This window comes from Equus quagga, chromosome 1 (genome assembly GCF_021613505.1).
Source record: "Equus quagga isolate Etosha38 chromosome 1, UCLA_HA_Equagga_1.0, whole genome shotgun sequence".
NCBI classification, from domain to species: domain Eukaryota; kingdom Metazoa; phylum Chordata; class Mammalia; order Perissodactyla; family Equidae; genus Equus; species Equus quagga.
Window position 1 is genome coordinate 123,112,373 of NC_060267.1, and position 22,280 is coordinate 123,134,652.

Here is a 22,280-nt window from a genome sequence, read left to right on the forward strand (position 1 = left end):
AGGGGGTAATTTATTTACTGTTTAATGTGGCAAGAGATACAAAATGAGATTCCCGAGTTGGAAAGGGGGATTTCAGATTTGGCAATCAATTGGGGGCTTAAAATATAGTTTTCTGAACTTGTAGGCCCAACAGCTATGGCAGTTCAGCAGTGTGTGAATAAGGAGGGACCAGCCCACAGCAGTGTGGGAGGACAGACATCTGGTGGCTGACACTGCACCTGGATTTGGAGATAGAATGTGGAAGATTTGAACCCAAACCAAACAAAGTACAATGCCAAAAATGTAAGGAGGAAGGTCTCTGGGCCACAGTATGGAGTACATTTCCATCAAACTAACTCTTATTTATTGAGATTTATACCAAGAGTATACTATTTGAATTATTCCTTACAACAAATTATGAGTTAGACCAAATCATTGTGTCTATTTTACAGATGGGTAGACTAAGGCTCAGAGATGTTATGTGATGGGACAAGGAGCACAGAACTAAGATGAAGGGGGTTGAGACTGGACATACCTAACGCAGAGTTCAAGCTCTTAACTGCTGTCTTTCCTGCGGGACTCATAGGGGATAGTATGTGTGCATGAAGATCAAGGTAAATGTGTCCTGCCTCAGACAGGGGTTAAACGGCAAAAGTACATGTTGAAAACGATGCTGTTTCCTATATCCTTTTCTTGACTCCATTACCTCGGATCCCTGGCCTGATCTTTTTTTGTTTTGTTTATTATCTTCCCTTCCTCTATTTGTACCTGCCTCTTAGACTGTGGTTTTGATCTACGTTGTCATTCTGCTTCGCTCTTTGTTTACATCCAAGCCCTCAACATAGAATAGTGGTTAAAGGGGTGGCTTCTGATGCTGGGTTGCCTGGGTTCAAATCCTAGTTTTGCCATGTAACTAGCTGTAGTGGCCTTTTGTGCTTCAGGTTTCTTGTCTGTTTTAGTTATCTATGGCTATATAATAAACCACCCCACAAGTTAGTGGCTTAAAATAACTACAACCACTTAGTTGCTCATAATTCTGCAAGCTAACCAGGGCTTGGTATGGTTGGCTCATCTCTGCTCCATGTGGTGCTGGCTAGGGGCTGGGGAAGGGTGTTAACTAGAGCCGGAGGAGACAAGATGGCCTCATTCACGTGTCTGGGGCCTCAGCTAGGGCAGATGGAACAACAGTGGATGGACGGACCTGCTCTTTCTGTCTTTCATCTTTCAACAATCTAGCCCAAGCTTTTTTACATGGTGGCCAAATCCCAAGAAGGCAAAAGCAGAATCTGCCAAGTCTCTTAAGGTGTAGGCCCAGAAGGCCCATAGCATCACTTTGGCTGCATTTTATTGGGTGAAGAGAGTCACGAGGCCAACCCAGTTCCAAGGAAATGCGAAATAGGTTCCACTTCTTGGTGGGAGGAATGGCATGTGTTTCAGGGATAGGTAGGATGGTGGGAGGCCATTTTTGCAGATAATCTACCACAGGGAGGTAATTGGGTTGTTGATGTAGGGAGTTCATATTATCCTGACTGCATCTTCATGAATTATGAGGAGAAAAGTGTAATGAGGTATAGACTCTGGGATTTTGTTTTGAGATGAAATGCACCCCAGTGCAGATTTGGAGCAGGGCATGAATTCACTGGCCGTAAGCCCTTATTATAAGCCAACTGGATGTGCTAAAGTGAAAAATTAAAATACTTACCATTTAGGTAACATTTTGTTTCCTTCAAAGGCAGGGGCATGCTAAGCTTTTCCAAATAGCTCATTCCCCCATCGTCATCTGAATTATAATTTGATTTCCATGAGGGTTTTAAAAAATTATTATTACAAGAATGAGTTTGAAATAAGGTCAACTTGCCTAATAAATCAGGAGTTCACAGGTTATTCTTGTAAGTAGCTCATTGTAGACAATGTGAAATATTTTCTGTCTACTGCTTTTGACAAAGCCTGTGTCACAGCATGTTACATGTGTCATAAATACATGGACACAGCCAGTGCAGGTGTACTGGTCACCATGGCTGCTGAGATGTATCACAACTTCTGGAGAGCTGCTCGTGAGTAATGGGATATACAAAGTCATCCGAAGCAGGCTCAAAGGGGATCCTTAGCAAATCCAGTAAGCTAAACATCTTGAATCTCATGTCTTGTTATAGATATGAACAGATTTATTTTTTCCTTTCATGTGGCATCTGCAAAGCTCTTATCTGAACCATCACATGCCCCACTTCATAGACACAGAGTTAAGCACTAAGTTCTCTAGGCCACTTCCATGGAGGACCATCATATGCCCACCTCACTTATATGAGTTCAAGTGCATACAACAGGTGGAAAAAATTAGTCTGGGTATGAAGGCAAAACAAAGAGGAAAAATGGGTGAATAACTTCAGAGATTTCGCCAACATGGACAGTGATGTCTAATGCCTTGTTCAGGAGGTAGTTCAGACCTCCTCAACACTCTGGAGGAATTAAATTGACAAATCATTTAAAGGCCATGAGAGACATTGACTATTACCATGCTTTCTGGGTGACTTAGGTAATATAGATGATGCAAAAATTTCATCTTTAGACACTAATATCTTGGCAAATTAGATTCTATCTCATGCTTCTATTGTTGTTGCATTAACATACCGTACTGTATTTGTTTGCCCCCTCTATTTGCATATAAGCTAAATTGCAGTAACAGAGAGAGACCCCAATTGGCTGAAATAAGGTGGAAGTTTTTATTTGTCTCTCACAGAATAGTCAAACAATGAACAGTCCAGAGTGGTTGCACCATCCTCGATGTGGAGTTTCTATCTCCAGGCCCAAGGAAATGGCTTTAGTTATTGTAATCTCCTAGCCACCTGAAATGGCAAAAAAGGAAGGAGAGGGGCAAACAGCTTCCTTTAGAAGATGGTAGTCTAGAAATTGCCTACATCACTGCTGCTCACATCCCATTGGCCAGATTTGATCACATGTTCATACCTGATTATAGGGTGGCTGGAAAAAGTAGTCTCTAGCAAGGCAACCATGTGCCCTGCTGACACTTGGGTGAGTGGGTAGAGATTATGTTATTAAAGGGAAAAAGTGGAAAATAGACACTGTGAGATGATTAGCAATTCATTCTCCTTATTAGACTGTGAGCTCCTTGAGGGACAATAATTTTATTCATTTGTAAAAAACAAGTCCTCATTAAATGCCTGTTTAATTCAACCAAATATTATTGCATAATATTTTCCTGAATGTACATTTATGCTTGTGTGTCTTTCTTTGAACATTAGCTCCATGAGAACAAAGAATGGTCATTTTAATTGATTCATCGGAAGCTTCATATAGTAGCTTACACAAATTAGGCATTCATCCATAGTCAACAGGTGTTTATGAAGCACTCACTATGTGCCACACACTTTTCTAGGCTCTGGGGATATAGCAGAGGATGAGGTCAACATAATCCTTTACCTCTAGGATCTTTATACAGGGAGAATGGCAGATATTTAATAAATACTTCTAAATAATTAAGTAAATAATTTTAAGAGTACATAGTATCACAAAGGAAAAGTTCAGGATGCTATGGAATATAAAATTAGGGACCACAATTTGGTCTGGAGAGTAAGAGAGCCGTTTCTGAGGAAGAACATGTTTAAGTTCTATCGTGAAATAGTTATTGGGCATCTCCTATTTCCTAGGTACTCTTCTAGGAATTGGGGATAGAAAAGAAACAAGATAAGAGTAGGAAATACTTAGACGAACCGAACTTGGAAGAACATCTCAGGTAAAGGAAATGGCATGTATAGTGACCTGGAGAGATGCTGGAATGTTCCAGGAACTGAGGAAAGTCAACATAGCTGGAGCCAAAAGAGGGAGGGAATGGTGGGAGAATAGAAGGCTGGAGAGGTGTATAGGATTCAGATCATACAAGTCTTTGTAGGCCATGTTAAGGTTTTGAGTCTTCACCCTACAAACAACGGGAAGTCTTTGAGTATATAAGCCAAGGAATGCCATTCATTCACTCATTTTCATTCAATAAATGGCTTTTGAACCTTTTTAATAGGCAAGCATTGGCCAGGTCCTCGGTATAGAGCAATAAATAAGACAGATGTGAATGAAACTGCTGATTGCACTCTGGCATTGGTTTTCCTTCTCTTTTTTACTACTGGAACCCCTGCTTTTTGGCTGGGCCTATTCAGAAATGAAGTCCGCATTTCCCAGCCTCCCTTGCAGAAGATGAAACCATGTGACTCGGTTTAGGCCAATGTCACGTCGGAAGTATATTTAAAATAAGGAGGAGCTTGCCTCTTTTCACCTAGTCTTCCTTCCTGCTGGTTGGAAAACAGAAGCCATGATTGAACCTTGAGAGGAAAGCCTTTTGAAGGCAGCAGACTTAAAATATTCAGAGAGCCTGAGCCCTCAAAGATCTGGAGCCACGTCACCAGCCCTGGACAGCTTATTTCTGGATTCTTCTATGTGAGAGAGAAATAAGTTTTTATCTTATTGAAGCCTCTGTTAGTTTGGATCTTGTATGACCAGCAGACAAGCTCAAATTAGCTGGTGCAAAAGATAAAGCTCCAGTTCTCACAGAGTGTACACTCTCTTGCAGAGAAAGAGGTAGTAAACATATGGAAGGCAAAATTATTTGGAGATAAGCACTGTGAAGAAAAGAATATTGGATGGCTACTTCAGGTTAATGATTCAAGAAGATCTCTTTGAAGAAGTGACAGTTAAACTGCGGCATGACAAATTTTGCAAAAGATTGCTCACAGAGGTGTTGCAAATGGTTATAAGAGGAGGCATTCTCCACTATTTAGGCAGGGCAAAAGGATAAGAGGTAAAGGTCTGGATTTATGATGGTTTTCTAAGACCAGTCCCTACATACTTTGATTTGTCTGCACAAAACGTCTTCTAATATACCAATATTATCCTCTAACATACAAATACCTCAAGTAGAAGTCCAAAGGAACACCAACTCATTAAGCCTGCACCCCCACACTCATGACAGTTACCAAAGTGTTCATTTCACCTCCCAGCCATAGGGGCAGACTGCCCTGAATCTGAACCAGTGACCAGAGGTGAGTGCAGATGACAGACCTTGTGGTTCACCCTGCCAATCTCCATTTGCAAGTCATAGATTTTAGACTCGCACAGTGGCGGTCCCCCATGGTGAAGATGATTAACCTTTTGGAAAGGGTCTAATAGGTACTTGAGAAGAGAAAGCAATGATTTGTGGGGGCCCTTTCCCACAGAGAAGTTGTACTTCACCTATTAGTAAGGATGCTCTTTCCTCAGCACACTGAAATTAGGACTTTTTGTTATTGGACTAGAGGTCACATTTAGAGCAGTTGGTGTATATGGTTTGCTTCTCTTGACTTGGTTTTCTCCTTTCCCCGGCATCACAGCATTACTTTGTCTCATTCAGTGGGACTGACAGATGCTCTTTTGATAGATTGGGAAACAGAGGCGGTATAAGCAATCTTGTCCCGTGGACAAAGTGAAAGCTGTTAACTTCCTCCTCTCTTCTCTGAGGAGCAGGAGTTCTCAGAAAGATTCTGTAACCAGGGCCTGGAAGGTGCATTTGGATACCTGTTAGGACTGTGGTTCTTATTCAAAACCTCTGGCTTGTCTCGGGGTCATGGGAAAACATGCCACACCTTTCCTTTATCGAGTTTGCTTCTTTCTATCAAGGTTAACATCATTACCTAATATGAACTAGGGAACCAGGAGGAGGTTACTTGGACAATGAGCTAAGAAGTCTTGAACTTCATGGAACAGTGGTTTGTGGCCTGAATAAGGAATTTGATGATTTATGGTGAGAGCACCGACTTGGAGTCAGAAGACTCTTGTTTTAGTTCTAAGCTCTTCCTCTGATTCACTCATCTGATGACCTTTAGCTGTGCTGGTAATGACCCCAGACCACCCCCTGTTCTCAGGAACTCTGAGGCTAGGATATCATAATGTTTGTACTCACTGAGCTATTAGGAAGGCCAGAGCTATGAGTAATTATGAACGTGGAAGTCGATCAATGATTATATCAACTCATTCACTATGGCTTCTAATCTGAAAGAAGATACCAAGCAATCATTAAGCGTGGATCGTGGAGTCAGATAAGTGTAGATTCAAGGACTTGCTCTGCCTCTTATAACTGTGTGAACTTGAGCAAGTTCCTTAGCCACTCTGAAGCTGTTTCTTCATCTATCAAAGAAGATTAATAGTAACAGTACCTTCCTCTGAGGTAAAATGATGGTTAAATAAGTTCATGCGGGCAGAGCAGTTAGCACAATGCCTGGCACCCAGTAAATACTCAGTAATAATCAGCTTTTAAATTTATTTAAATTATTAATAGACGGTAATAATTAGCAACTGAGTGGGTACTTCTAAACACTCTGAATGACTTGGCTTGGAGGTCGCAGTGAAGAGGAAATTAAAGAGAAAATTCTATACAAGCAACAAATCTGTGATAGAAGGCAGTGTAGGCAAGAAGCAAAAATGGAACTATTCGGAAGGTGTGTGGAATGGGGAATTGCTTGAGGAATCCTCAAAACAAGAAAAGTTAGAAAATGGGAATTTCTTGATAGCTTCTGGAAGCATTGTTTAACAGACCATTGTTTGCCTTCTTTCCCACCCTCTCACAAAATGTTCTATTCCTTTTCAATGGAACTCCATTTTTTACCCCAAATTATCCTTCAGGAAAGAGAACCTTCTCTCCAGTTAAAGGGCAGATCCTAATTTGTCTGAACCAATCAAAAATTCCCCTTGCCAATAAATTATTTTAAGAGTGGACATGAAAACTAGTTCTGGCCAATAAAAAAGGAGGAGAGGTTGGCTTGGAGATTTCTCAGAAAGAACTTTTCCAGAAGCAGGTTCGTTTTCACTCTTAAGATCAGGACGAGGCAGTCTTTTTTTCTGCTAGATTTTGTTTGATTCACATATGAAGCATGGAACTGTGCAGCAGCCATTTCACGACCAGGAGCAAAGCTAACTTGAGGTAAACATCCTGTGTGGAGGACAGTGGAGTCTAAAAACCAGAGAAAAGATTTACTTATGCACACCCTGAGTGCTTCTTCTGAAATCAGCTTTATATGAAACTTGGGTCCTGATGTCATACACGTGTGTTCCTGTTCTGTTCTTCTGAGTTAAAAGCATAGGACTTGGGTTATGCTTTTATTTTTAGCTATTGCCTACTTGAGGGCCACTCATGCAAATTATCTGTTCTCTTAAGGAGGCAAATTATCCAAGAGACAGGAGGATATTTCCTTGTAAATCAGTAGTGGAATAGAAAGAACAAAGTATTCGCAGCCTGAATACCTGGGTCACATGTATAGAATAATGTGATACACAATATACATCTATCTACCTGTCAATCATATAGCTATATATAGATAATATGTATAGAATTACAAGGCACCTCTAAAGTGCTATAGAAACGCAAAACATCATTGATACCTTTAGCAAGTATGAGATCTCTTCACACATCTACAGTGAAGAAGGAAATTTATTGTTGACATATTGGAGTGCTTTGACTCTTTTAATTTTACCCCTTTGACTCACCAGAAGAGAAATTCAAACTGATTTTTATTCCAGGGTAACTTAAGAGCAGCCAAGAGGAATAATTTATCCCTCTCTCTCGGTAGTATTAAGCCTAGTAAAACCTAATACAGAGAACTTACTCACATGCTTTCAGAATAAGTGAGAGAATTTCCACCACCTCCAGCCCCCACTTCACAGGTGAGATACAGAGAAGTTCAAATACTTTACTCCTCATTGGGAGAAATATAATCCAGTGTGGAGACTCAAAAATACTGTCCATTTTTAGACACTAGCAAGCTGCTTTCCAGACTCAGATATCACAAGCAAGATGTCTTTTGGAGTTTCAGAGACCCAGCTCAAGAGGAATAGAGAAAACTTCCTTGTGGTTCAACAGAATTTTCAATTTTATAACCAGTTGATTCAGGATCGTGTGGATATAACCTTTCTCCTTTCGTAAAGCCTTTCATCAATGCCAACTCCTTCCAGCTCAAAAAGCATTTGAAGAAAAGAAAATTCATTGACTGGCAAATAATTTAATAATGAGTCAATGGACAGCCGGTGCACTAGAACAATTTAGAGGGCAATTTTGTCTGTTTCTGGATAATTAATCTGTTTCATGTTTAGTGCTGACTAAAATGTGTATTTACTACATGTGACTCTTTCCCCTTCCTCCCAGGTTATTTTTGTGTAGGAAGTTTGTTTCTTAAGCTGTGTTTCTTGGTTACCAATTTTTAAAAGAGCTGAAATCTGCATGAGTGTTTAATGTGGAATGCTGAGCTTGTGTTAATCAACAAAGTGTACAGTAGCAAAAATTGCAACCAAAATCTTTTCTGTATATTTACAAGATGCTGGCCCGTTTTGTGCATAGGTTTACAGTTCACTTCTTATAGGGCCTTAATCCTGAGGTTACAAGACTTTCTTGAGCACTGCCTTCATGAGCAAAGAAAAAGTCGGAATGCATTTCCAGGGCTGACCTAATAAGGTGGAACTGACCATTCTGGTATGATGCAGTGAGCCACACAACTCTGGGTGCATATGGATGGGGGAAAGTCATTTCCTCACGTTTTTTAAAGTCCCAAATTTGAATGAGAATGTAAATATATTATCCGGGGAGCATAATTCATTATGAAATTCTCATGTAGACTTACTCTAATACAAACTACTTACAAAATTAGCCTGGAAACTGAAGCAGAGAGAATAAGCCACATTGCTGGTAAGTTGAGGTTGAAGTAAGTGTCCAGGGTCTATTCCCTGATGTAGAGATAAACTGGAAAATAATCTTTGGTTAAGAGACTTTGGCAAGTAATGGGTCAAAGTGGGCAGTTCAAGACAAAGTCTGTCGATATAAAACACACATTAGGGAACAGATTGTGAAAAGGCAATTTGTGCCCCTGTGAAACTTCCCATTCCTATAGAAGTCAGCCTTGATGATCTTGGCATTCTTTCCTATTAAGAAAGGAAGTACCCTCAGAATCCTTCTAAGCATAGAGTTCTAAGAAGCTACTAGCAACTCATTCTTGGCACATGAAATGAAACATTTCTTTCTGTACACATTAAGGTATCCCTTTTAAGTGATATCAACATATAGAGGATCCCAAGAGTATAAAGGAGTCCAAACTTTATCTGAAGAGGTGCAAGAAAGAATTCCTTTGATTGACACAGGGAATTGCCTACTAATCGTGGAGCTCTCACACTGGAAGCTATCTCAAATTGTCAACCGGTCCATAGAATGAGCATCCTACGACAGAAGTTTTCTCAAGCCAGAATAAGTAGAAAGGGTTAAAAGATGTGACTTATTTAGTATGTCCAAGATTTCTTTGTCTAAAAAAAGAGAGAGAGAGAGAGACAGAGAAGAAGAAAAATGATCTTAAAGTCTATAGCCACACACGTTGACAATCCAGTTAATCTCAGGGGAAACAAAAGTCAAAACAAAAATATAAAATCCCTTTGCAAGAGAAATCATTTATCAGTTGTGCTTGCAGACAAGATATAATGATGCCTTTGATTTTGCAGGAACAATTGCCTAATCTATCATTTTGTGTGCAGGAAACTTTTCAGGTTTACTATTTAACAATTGAATTTTGTGAAAATGTACTGCAGATATCCAACTTACTGGTAGTATTCTCTTGTGAACACCTTATAATGTGGATTTTAATTAAGAACTTTTACCATAACATACGTTTAAGGAAAAAAAAAAAGCACTCGGATACTGCAATTAGATAAATTTCAGCATTGCTCATTAGGAACACGAGTATAAAATGAGAAACATCTCCCTTGCTTTACTCTGTTGGAAAACAAAATATCTCGAACACTCAAATATCGTATCTCTACAAGGTCTCCCCTTGGGTTTTCTGACTCAGTTTCAGAAGTGAATGGATGGTGCTTTTGTTCTCCTTCTCATCTTTGCTGGATATGAGATGCTCTGAAGAAACTCAATTTTGACGTTGTGAGTAATTCAGTCTTTCAGGGCAAAGGCAATGGAGGATCAGGCAGAGCCTAGAGTCTTCTTAGAGGAGCAAATAGAAAATGCTGCAAGTCTACCTACCCTCGGGCAGATTTATGGCTTTGTGTCTGGTGAATCTTCAGATTAACGCTCTCCGACCCCTATTGTCTAGACCTGGCAAAGGCAGAAGATTAATGTCAACAGGGAGGCAGCCTGTGCTGGATGTTGGAAATACAGATCCTACCTTTGACCGGGCTATAGATCAAAGAAACTTGCCATTTAGACAGACCACGGAAGGAGATTTGCAAATCAAGGAGAGGCATCCGTGTCAAGAGTGAAAAACTAAGGCTCAGAAAAGAAAAAGAAGCTATGCGAGGACTCAGGTGGAAGAGACCACAGCAATCTCATATTTTAGTCTGGACAACGTCTGGCTTCTGGATGATAGTTAGCTGGAAGAGGAGGCAAGAATGAGGGTAGAGCCCATGAATGCTACAACCTTTGTTCAGTGATGACAGACATGTGGGTCATCTCCGAGATCTCACAGGCAGAAGTAGGGCATTTGTTTTCCGTCTTTTAGTTCCACTTGAATGTGTGGGTTTGGAAATTTGCTTTCATGGAGAGAAGTTTAAAGGGGATGTTTGGAGAGATCATTTACCATCTCTCCTCCCCCGAGTAAAATGTTTAGATGATTTACTTCTGTGGAAGTTAGGAGGATTAAGATTAATCATAAAATGCACTTTGTCTGAAATATGAGCACAAGGCTACCTGACATCCAGAACAGGAGTGGTCAGTGGTCGTGATTTCTGAGGGAAAGGGTCACAAATGGATATGGGGTGAGTTTCTCCAGGCTACAAGTCACCCCTGGTTTTGACTCATTCTTTTATTCTACTGTTTATTAATTCTCATTGTTAATTTGTTTGTTCAACAACCAAGTATTCCTCTCCCTGAGCTTGGCATTGGTTCTCACCTGCTGTCACTTTGGCCCCCTTACATTTCATTCTCCACACAGAACCAGAGTGAACTATTTAAAAATGTAAATCAGATCAGATCATACCTTAACCAAGACCCTCTAATGGTTCCTCCTCTCGTTTAAAATAACATTCCAATTCCTTCCGCTGACCTCTGAAGCCAACAGGAGTTGGGTCTCATGCAGATAAGTGCCATTTACCATAGGTGAGTAACCCAGGATGAGTGAGGACACCATGGTAAACAAGTACATGGTGTTGATAAATGTTAACTTTTAAGATGAAAATAAACGTAAAGAAGATTGATAGACAGTAATACAAGATGAGTTTGGAGAGGATGGCAAGACATTTTAGGTAAAGGTAAAGAGTTTTCCTTTTCCTAAGTGCAGGGAAAAATCATTGAAGGGGGTGAAATGATCAGATATGTGTCTTTGAAAGATCCCTTGGGCTGCCATGTGGAGGATGGATCGAAGAGACCAAGGATGTAAGCTGGAAGCCCAGGTAGGAGACCACCGTAATAGCTTAGGTAGTGGGTGCAAATGTATTTTGGAAGTAAAATTAATGAGATTGGAGTTAGACTGGACAGAGGGTAGGGTGAGGGAAAGGGAGGAATCTTGCTTGATTTATGGTTACCAGCTTCTGTGTGAGATATCACTCCAATGATCCAGGATTCAAAGGCGTCCACTTTCACGGTTGTTCCAAATCCAACTCATTGGTATCATCTGCTGCTACATGCAGGGTTCAGCTAGCTTGTGTCTGTTTTGGGCAAAAATCTGACTAATTATGTCAGAAACTCATTGGGGTTGACTTAAGAGACTGTCCAACCAAGATATTCTGACATCTTTTCTTGAAGGTGAATGAAGCACTTACTAAGAGATTTCATCAACTTGCCCTCTTTTCTCCAAAAAGCATAAGATGGTCAACAGAAGTATATGACCAGGGAATTAAAAAAACCCAAAATACCAAGGAAGTAGGACATATTGGTAACACTCCTCTCCTCTGAGAAGAGGACAGTGAACAAACATATTGTCTTGGATAAGTAAGTAAAGATAAAAAGTGTGAACTATGAGATGATCGGAGACTTTCTGATGAGGACCAGGAATTGAGTATAGCGAAATACGCTTTGAACACATCTTTTAAAAATAAAGAATCAACAGTAAAATACCTGCAAAATATATTTGAAAGCTCTGGCACCATAACAACTCTTTGGGTGAGTTTCTTTCAGCTAAGAATTGACAGCTGGCTGAATATCATCTTGCAAAATGCAATGTCTTTTCACACTTTTAATTAAAATGAGCTAACAATTTAGCCTACCAATTTGGTATTCCCTAAGAAGTCCTCTTCAGCAAGTCTGAGTTTTGCATGTGAACAGTTAGTCATTAGTCTTCATTCTGTACACTTACAGCTGGTCCTCATATTGTTCAAAGCAAGTGACATCACAAATTTTCCCAAGAATCATTAATATCAGTGGTCATACATTGGTTTCTAACTATTTAGAATGCCCTCTGCAGTCCTCTCTTCTTCCCCCAAGAAAGTATTAACCTGAAATCAAAATTATTAATAGTTTGAGTATTATCACCAGGAATTTTAACCTTCTGTTTATCTTTGTAAAAAACAATTTTTTAATCAGTCTTATTTATCATATGCTGTCAGCATGCCACATTTGTCTGGCCTGTACTCCAAAAGGGTTGCATAAGCCTTTTCTTCTTCCAAAGGAAGGTTTTAATCATGAATTTGCTCTTGTACTTGTATTTCATGTAACTTGTTTTAAGGACTTAGTAAAAATTATCTAGATTATGACCATGTTTTGGGGCCTTAGAAACTCTACGCTTTATTATTTTCTCTTTCTACCACATCCCTATCATTTTTCCTTCCTTCTTGTCATCCATCTTCTGTGTCCATGTCTTCCTCCCATTCTTTTCCAAGCAGTTTATTTTTGAGCTACTTTCTGTGTGCCAGGCACTCAGCTATACATGAACCAGACAAAGACTCTTGACTAAAGGTCATACAATTAAATGGAGGAGACAGATTCAAAAATAAGAAATTACGGGGGCTGGCTCCGTGGCTGAGTGGTTAAGTTCGTGCGCTCCGCTGCGGCGGCCCAGGGTTCGGATCCTGGGCGCAGACATGGCACCACTCGTCAGGCCATGTTGAGGCGGCGTCCCACATCCCACAACTAGAAGGACCTGCAACTAAGATATACAACTGTGTACAGGGGGGTTTTGGGGAGATAAAGCAGGAGAAAAAAAAAAGATTGGCAACAGTTGATAGCCCAGGTGCCAATCCTTAAAAAAAAAAAAAAGAAATTACAATGTTGGCAAAAGGGGCTCTTAGAGATGTACGGACAAAGGAATAAGGTAGTTTATGAGACTAACTCATATCTCGTCTCCATTTTATTCCTTCATTCAGTTAACAAATGTTCATTGTGTATGAGTGTGATAGACACAGCAATGGGAATATGGAATTTAAAGCCTAGGAGAAGAGGCAGTTGAAAAGAATACTTGCATGTCCCTGGCCCCTTGGCCAAGTAGTTGAAGTTCCATGTGCTCTGCTTTGGCAGCCTGGGCTCGTAGGTTCAGGTCCTGGGCACAGACCTACTCCACTCACCAGCCATGCTGTGGTGGTGTCCCACATATAAAAAAGAAAAAAAGTAGAAGAATATTGGCACAGATGTTAGCTCAGGGCTAATCTTCCTCAAGCAGAAAAAGAGGAAGATTGGCAATGGATGTTAGCTCAGGGTGAATCATGCTCAGAAAAAAAAAAGAGAGAAAAAAAGAATAATTGTTTATAAAGCAGTTTAACTGTAGCTGTGGTGAATGTTATCATGGAAAACTTTAGGTCTCATGGGGTCACATAACAGAAGCAACAAATTAGTTGCCTAGTTTGAATGTTGAAGGTAGACTTCTCCTGAGGTCTTGACATTTATACTGAAACTTAAAGGATGGAGAGAGAGTTAGAAAGACAGTGGGTGAGGAGTAGTGATGCAGGCAAAGACACTATGGTGGGAGAAAGCCAGGACGGCTGAAGAATAGTAAGCTAAGGGAGGAGGGGGTGCAGCATGAGCTAGGGAGCTGCCAGGTTGCATGGGATCATGTAATTCATCCTAAAGATTTTGACCTTAATCCCAAAAGCCATGAGAAACCACTTAAACAGAAGACGGACAGGATCTTGTACCTCTCAGCATTTTATTTCACCTTGAAACTGCCTGGCCTTGACTTTTGGCCAATTTCTGCAGTGGATTTGGTAGCTGAAGGATTGGAGATCAGTACCTGGGATTAGTGTATTAACTTTAATTAGAGTTCGTATGCTGACACCCAAGTCAGAAAACACACTGACAGTGGAGCACAGCCTGAGGATTTAAATCTACTGAGGGAACCGGTGCTCATGTCTTGGAGGTTTACATAGTGAGCTTTGAGAGCAGTCATCAACCCCAAACAATTTCTTGCCTTCACTGTGTTTGAATTATAGCCTGTGAAACACTTGAAATATTATAGCCTTGATAAGGTCTTTGGAAAGCACGTTCAGATCAGCAACCTCCCTTTCTTTCTCTCTCTCGCCCTCATTTTTTGTTTTATCTAGAAGACTTCAGTGATATCCACCCCAGCAATTAGTGATAATAACTCTTACATGCTACATGTACCATATTTTGATGAGGTTCAGCACTTTTCTCACCATCCAGTATTTATGTGTGTGTGTGTGTGTGTGTTTTAAAGGCCCCTTTCCGTGGGCTAATTAAATACCATCTCAGAGAGAAGGAGCACCTAATTCCATGAAGACCTTTGAAATTATTCTGAAGTTAAATACATGGTAATATAAGTCAAGCAGGATTGTGTGTCACCACGTGTAGGTAATGCAGCATCAAAGGCTATGCTTAAATTAAAACAAAATCCTTTCTTTTTGTTCTCACAAGAATCCCCAACCTTGAGTTCAAATCAGACAAGCACCAAAAAGGGCACAAGAGCCAGGAAGAGTTTCTGATTTTTTTCCTGATCTGAAAAAATAGTATGAGTGTTATTTTCCAAGGAAAACCATCACTTCATTTCCAATAACCTTTAAAGATCTTTCACAACAGATTTTTTTTTTTCACTTTATCGTTTTATTGAAGTGCGCAGATTATAGACAGCAGTCACAAGTGCCTGGGTTATTATATTCTACCATGTGGTTTATAAATTCCCTTTTCTACTATCACCTTCACTCATTTAGGCTCCAAAATCAATACTCTGCATAGGAAGAACAATGGCTGTTGATGCTGAAGCAATTCACTTAGCTAAAAACCAAGGCTGAAATATTCTTACTGATAGTTTAGTTCCACAAGTTCATTCACACTAACCTTATAAATAGAGCTAAAACCAGCTTTAAGGATCTATCTTGTCTCTCTCTCTATTGTAACTGCTAAATTACAGCTACTTGGGGATCTGGCTCTAATTTAGCGTTATTAAATAATTTAGTGCAAAGAGGGATGAAAGACAACAAAACACTGTGAAATAATGAAAAAAAATCCTTCCTTTTTGGAAATGGTATGGAATGGTAACTGCATATTTCTAGATTGTGGGAATTATTTTGAATTTTTATTGCCTTCCTTTACCCTCCTGGCTAGAAAAGCACAAGGAAAGCCCACAAATATGTAATTCATCTAAAGCCAGGAGCCATAATAGCCCCCTCTCATCAGGTTTCACATAGAAGAATCACCAGTAATGATGTCTAAAGATAGTGAAGAAGAAATTTAAATCTTTTTTGAAGTCTCTCAAAGAATGGCTGATGGAGACCCATTTAACACTGCACACAATACTTCTTCAAATGTGCTCTCTATTTATTTACGACTGCCCTCCTTCCATCTCTCTCTCCTTCCTGTCTCAACATTTCCCCAAATGTCTCCCACAGACTCACCCTGCCTGAAACTTTCTCTTTGCATTCCCCGCTCAGCTCATCTCTTCATTGTGGATCTCTGCTTGGCCTCTCATATCTCTTTCAATTCTCTTGTCTATCCATTTTAAGCAAAATTGAAGGCGAGGAAACTGCTAAGAATCTAAAGAGCCTTTCTCCTTAATAGAGTGGGTGCAGGAGGCGGACAGAAGCTGGACCTGTGCTTTGCGCATTTGAATGTTCACATGAACCACCTGGGGAGCCTTGTTAAAAAAACAGATTCTGATTCAGTGGGTCTGGGATTGGGCCTCAGATTTGGTTTTTCTAATAAGCTCCCAGGAGAGTCTGTTGCTGCTGGTTCCTGGACCACGCTTTGAATAGCAAGGCCTTAAAAGAATAGTCAAGCGAGGTACTGGGAGAGAGAAGGCTTGGATCTAAACAAAGTAGTTAGACTATGAGCTCTGTGAAGACAGTGATGATGCCTGCTTTATTTGCCACTGTAGCACGTGGCTGGACACAGACCACCATATTCAGGAATTGTTTTTTTCCTGATGACTTTGAATACAGGAAGCCCTGAATGTTCCTGTCTCCTCTTAGCACTTGGAATGCCCGAGTAGTGCTACGTTTCTTGGAGCTGCCCCATTTATTCCAGACATTCATCTGGCATGGGAGTTATACTGAATCCAGAGGCACCAAAGTAATTTTGTCTGACCCTTGCCATCTTCAGAGATTCATTCTTCACTCCCAAGTACACTCACATCACACACTTGGCCATAGCTCACTTCTGACAGGCTGGTTTGGATCTTAATCACAGCTCCCAAAGTTTTAGTTAACATAGCTTTATCCGAGAACTTAATCAGCAAGCTCTCCACTCTATCACTTCAGCCATTGATCAAACAGCAGCCACTAAATCATACAGAGCCCTGGCTGATGCCTGGAAACTATGCCTGTTCTTGATGCCGAGCCATTGATGGAAACTATTTGTATGTTGCTTTTTAACCACTTATTTACCAATTTCATTTTAACTGGATTATCTCAAAATAGCTCACAATTAACAGTTTTAAAAATACTTTTTATTTACTAGCAAATGTAGAACTTGCTTTTTATTTAAAAACTTTTAAACGTTAGGAAGCTCAGATGAGCCATGAGACTAGCTGAGGCTCATGTGCTGTAAATAGAAGTGACGTGTGTCATTGCTGGGCTGATGCATATAATAGTAGAATGAGTTCTCCACAAGCTTTCTTCCTTCATTGCAAAGACTGAGGAGGCCCCATGTTCCAAATAGTGCAGATACAAAGTGGTGGAACCTCTGCCAGCCTGAGTCTCTGTGTGGCTGTATGGATTAGAGCTCCTTCCTTGTCCTGCACATCTGTGCTATATATGTACCATGAGCCAAACATACCTCCATTGTCTTTGATTACTAAGATTTCAGGGTTAATTAGTTACCACAGAAAAACCAATCATAACCTAATACATATATCTACAATTATAGGTTTTTTTAATTCAATAATATCAAATTATGTATATTGATCTACAGCTTATTTTTTCACTTAACATTTCTAGACATCAATATTTGTTAGTACATAATTATCCTAAAGTTATAAAAGCATAGTCTTGGAACAAGAGTTTGACATTTTAATAACCAACTACTTAACAGAGTTTGACAAATTTCATGTATAAGATAAATGTTGAATATATACCTGTCTGCAAAGTAAATATTTGCCATTTAATCAGTTGTAAATGCATTTTACAATAAATGTGTATAATTTTAGATGTCAGACTGTAAAACATGTCTCTCCTTCACTAAGTTGTGAGTGGTTAGAGTTCAGTGCAAGACAGGACTAGCTCAGAGAATCATTTCTGTTGCAGACATTGATTGTATTTTGGTTGCCCAACATCATTTGCCTTTCCTAAGAGCACCCTGATTCCCTTTTGGGGGACCCCATTTTATGCTGTCTTATAACAGTATCTTTTGTGGAGACCCCATTTTTTTGTTGTTTTGGTGGGACAGAAAATCACGTTGTGCGTTCCCCTCACCATGGAAGTGAAGGGGAGCCTGGAAGCATCTCCGTCAGCTCCTTTCTTTTCCCATTCTGGTGTGGGAAAAAGTGAGAAAAAAAGTAGACGCAATGATGAATCAGACATATAGAGACAGGTCCTCAATGTGCTAATGTGCATCACTGAAAAGATGGAAGGCAGGCCTCTACTTTCTCTTCTCTTCTTTTTCTGCTTACTTTCCTCTTTTCACTTTTTTTTTCTATTTTCTGTTCCTCTTTCTCCACAAGCTTCTTTCTCACTTTTTATTTCCTCCCACTTCCTCTTCTTCTTGGTCTTTCTTTCCTTTTTCTTCCCAGCCTGTACGTTTGCTTCCTTTTGGTACCCAAGGCATCTGTCTCCAAAAATCCCTGTTATTCCTTGTTTCTTTTCTGCCTAGTCATCCAACAATGTTTGTGTCTCTCATAAAGTTTTCTCCTCCTCTTTGCCCTTTCACATATCCTTATCTCTTCATTATATTAAGATACTCAAAGAAAGAAGAATGTCTGGGCTGTGTTTTCCACAACTCAGATTGGGTGTAATCCCATTGTTTGCTGAAAAAAGAATTCCACATGACTGGCAAGGGTTCCCTTTGTCTGGATGTTCTGCCCGTTGTTGGCTACTCTGCTTGGCTGTGAGGCATGTATCCTGTGCCCAAACTATGTTGTCTGCCCAAAGATTTGCAACAGAAATTTGTCCTGAGGCCTCTAAGCTTCTGCACATAATGATTGTCTTGCTCAGTTTTCTGCATCTAGTTGTCATATTTTTTTTCATTAACTCAACTGAATTCTAGTTGGAGCTGCACAACCCCCCAAATTTAAATGGTTTTGTCAATTTTGGACACCAGCCCAAATTGCTTCAAGCAACTTCCAGCCCCCTCAACTGTAGCCTCTACTTCCTCTCTCATCCCTTCTCTATCCCCCCCTTCTGGGGCTCTGTTCCCCAGCACACTCTCCCATTATATTTTACAGTAACAGTACTGTTAGAAAAACAATGCATAAAAGCATATTCTATTGGAAACTGTAAACCACTGAGCTGGCCATCAGAAGACCAGTATCACTAGTATTATGTAAACATCTATTATTTTTCAGCAGAGAAAAAGATGATGTCAGAAATTCTGTACACTCTGTAGAGACAATGAGGTTATACAAATGCATAGACTCAAGAAATATGATCAACGCCCTTGTGGTTTGTGTGATCAGTTTCTGTGATGAATGGCAAGCCACTAAGCAGGCTCAGTTAAAGCAGAAGGAAGAAACCTCAGGCTTATATGAGACAGTGGTCCTTAAGTTCAGCTTTGAGTATTTCCTTGTGCTTTTCATCATGAATCTGATTATTGGCCCTGCTCATAATGATATATTTTGGTTATCTCAGAGGAAATATTGGGGCACACTATTATTTGATCCAAGCAAATGGAAAGAAAGAAAATATATTTAGGAAGACATTCTAATACCAGAAAGAAGTATAAGATGACCTGGTCCAACTTCCTTAGTCTTCAACATAGAAGCTGAGAGCCAGAGAAATTAGAAACTTACTCAAGTCTTGCAGGCTTTTCTAGACAAAACGAGGTCCAGAATCAAGGTCTCTTGTCTCTGATTGGTGGCCTTGCCACTTATTTGAAGTTCACATTTACATAATTTTTCTTTATAATAACTATATTTTTGTTTTTTGCGCTCTTAAGTCTTTTTGGTAGTTGTAATAAATTCAACAAATACACATTCATTCACTTTTTAAAGTTTATTGTATGCAAAGAATTGTGGTTTGAATGGGTGTGGAGGTAGTATAGTTGTATTAGTTTTCTATTATTGATGTAACAATGACAAACTTTATGGATTTCCAACAGCACAGATTTGCTATCCTACAGTTCTGCAAGTTAGAAATCTCACAATAGTGGTTAAGAGTTTGGGTTCTAGATCCCAACTCCCTTGGTTTGAATGACCAAAGTGACCTGTGTCCCTTTGGACAACTTACTAACTATTCTTTGACTCAGTTTCCCCTTCTATAAAATGTGAATGTTGGTGGTACCTGCCACTTAGGGCTACCATGAAGATTATAGGACTTAATTTATCTTAAACACATAACGCAGTGCCTGACACATTGTAAGCATGAGAGAGAGAGGGGGAGACAGAGATTGATTCTTCTTATTGTAATTGTTATTATTATTTTAAAGACTTTTTTTTATTTTATTTTTTCCTTTTTATCCCCAAATCTCCCCAGTACATAGTTGTATATTCTTCGTTGTGGGTTTGTTATTATTATTTTAAAAATTGAATGACAGCATTCTTGCTATTTTGGCGCTCACAGCTGAGTTGTCAAGAGGTGTTACCATATGAGTTATCTAATTATTTGAATGGTTCCTATAATGTAATAAGATGAGTGGGCTTGGTGTACAAGAGAAGACAGTACATTTTGAGCAGGGAGGTAGTAAAAGAAAGGCTTGAATCCAAAACGAAAGTTGAGTCTGAGCATTGTTTATCCAGCGAGTAAGCTGGTCAATTGTCTCAAATAGACCTAGTTTGTTCAATCATATTTGTCAAGATCATTCAGTAAATACTGGTAGTCTCTGACAACGAGGGCTGGGTGGCAAGGGGATCTCTCTTCCTCTACATACAAATTTTTCCATCATGTGGTATGCCATTAACGAGAGCAAGGCTCAAACCAATTTATGCCTCTTGTATGAACATTTACTACCAAGCTTTTGTAATCCTGTGGCTAACTCTGCTCTCTGTTGTCTTAGGTTCTCTAAATAGCACCTTGAGCAAGAGGGCCACTCTAAGACAAATGTGGCCATGCTCTGATGGTAGGATTAACTAACCTGGTCGTAACAGGGAACAGAGACAGCCATGATGGAGGCCTACGTACCACCAATGGCACCTCTGTAGGAGCACTGTTAGGCTACTGGGTTCACCAGATTGTCAAGCCCCATTATTGTAAGGGTAAAATTTCCCGCATAGCACTTTGAATCTACTACATTCCTTGACTACCATTCACTTCACCAATGAAAAAATTACTTCCAGCATCTGTTATGCTGATTCTTGAAACCTCTGATGCAACTTTAGATACAGATATTTGAAACGTTTGCTGTACAACTGCTTGATTATGGACTTCTGATTAGAGTGTTTCAAATGCTAACTAACCTGATTAGAATTCTTCAGGTTTAATCACCTGACCCTAGGTTCTAGATTAGATCTAATTTATACCCATACATCAATATATTGGGTGACGTATTAAAAACATTCTCAAGGGGCCAGCCCAGTGGTGTAGCAGTGACGTTCATGTACTCTGCTTCGGAGGCCGGGGGTTCGCCGCTTCTGATCCTGGGCATGGACCTACACACTGCTTACCAAGCCATGCTGTGGCAGGTGTCCCACATATAAAGTAGAGGAAGATGGGCACGGATGTTCGCTCAGGGCCAATCTTCCTCAGCAAAAAGAGGAGGATTAGCAGCGAATGTTAGCTCAGGGCTAACCTTCCTCAAAAAGAAAAAAAAATATATATATATATATCAAATAGATTATGGACAATGGAACAAATGGCTATAATTGAGTGTTTATGTTACAAAGCAATAGGCAAGAAGGTTAGCAATGGACTTTGGCTCTTTGGCACTCTGGTGCTTCCTGCCATCTCTGAATTATCTGTTAGATAAACCCTTCAGCATAAAAACATACTCTCAAATCTCCCATCATAATAAAATCTTCTCCTGACTCCACCTTCTCCTGTGGCTACTAACTCATTCCTTTGTTTCCCTTCATAAGCAAACCATATAACTTCAGTTCTCAATTTCTCTTTCTTCTTTTTTTTATGATAAAAAATATTTTTGAAACTCTCAAATGTATCTTACATATTCAGAAGAGTGCATAAAATGTATTTATATGTTTAAAGAATAAAAATAACATGAATACCCATAAATCCATTTTCCAACTTAAGAAATAGTATACTATCCACATCTTAGAATCCTCTTTTGCGTCCTTCCTCAGTTAAGCACTGCCCCCTTCTCAACTCCCAAAGAAAGTGTATTATAAGTTTGTGTTAATTATCTCCTTACCCATCATTATATGTATTAACCTGTTGGTTGGTTTTGAAAAACTTAGAAGCAAACACAAGCTCGGCTATGCAAGAAAGGGACAATATTTTCATTGTTACAGGAAGGACTCAGGAGAAGAGAAGCTTAACAGCATTTCTGAGTCATAGTCTGGCTTCAACTTTCTTGAAATTTCTAAGAATCTCTTCTAGAGAAGTAAGCGAGCAAGGGCAGGAGAGGACCAGGAAAACATAAACCTCCCCACAGTCGGAGAACTTGGAACAGCTTCTGACATCAGCAGAAATATGCTCAAAAGATTTGGGCTACTCTGTATATTCTGCTTTTAAGTGAACCATGATCTCCCTTTGAAGAGTATGTCGGAGCAGAATTGTCCTGGATGGTGGAATGTCCTCAGTTGATCCAGGCAGCAAGGACAACGCGGAGAACAGAAACTCATCAGCATGTTTCTTACTCT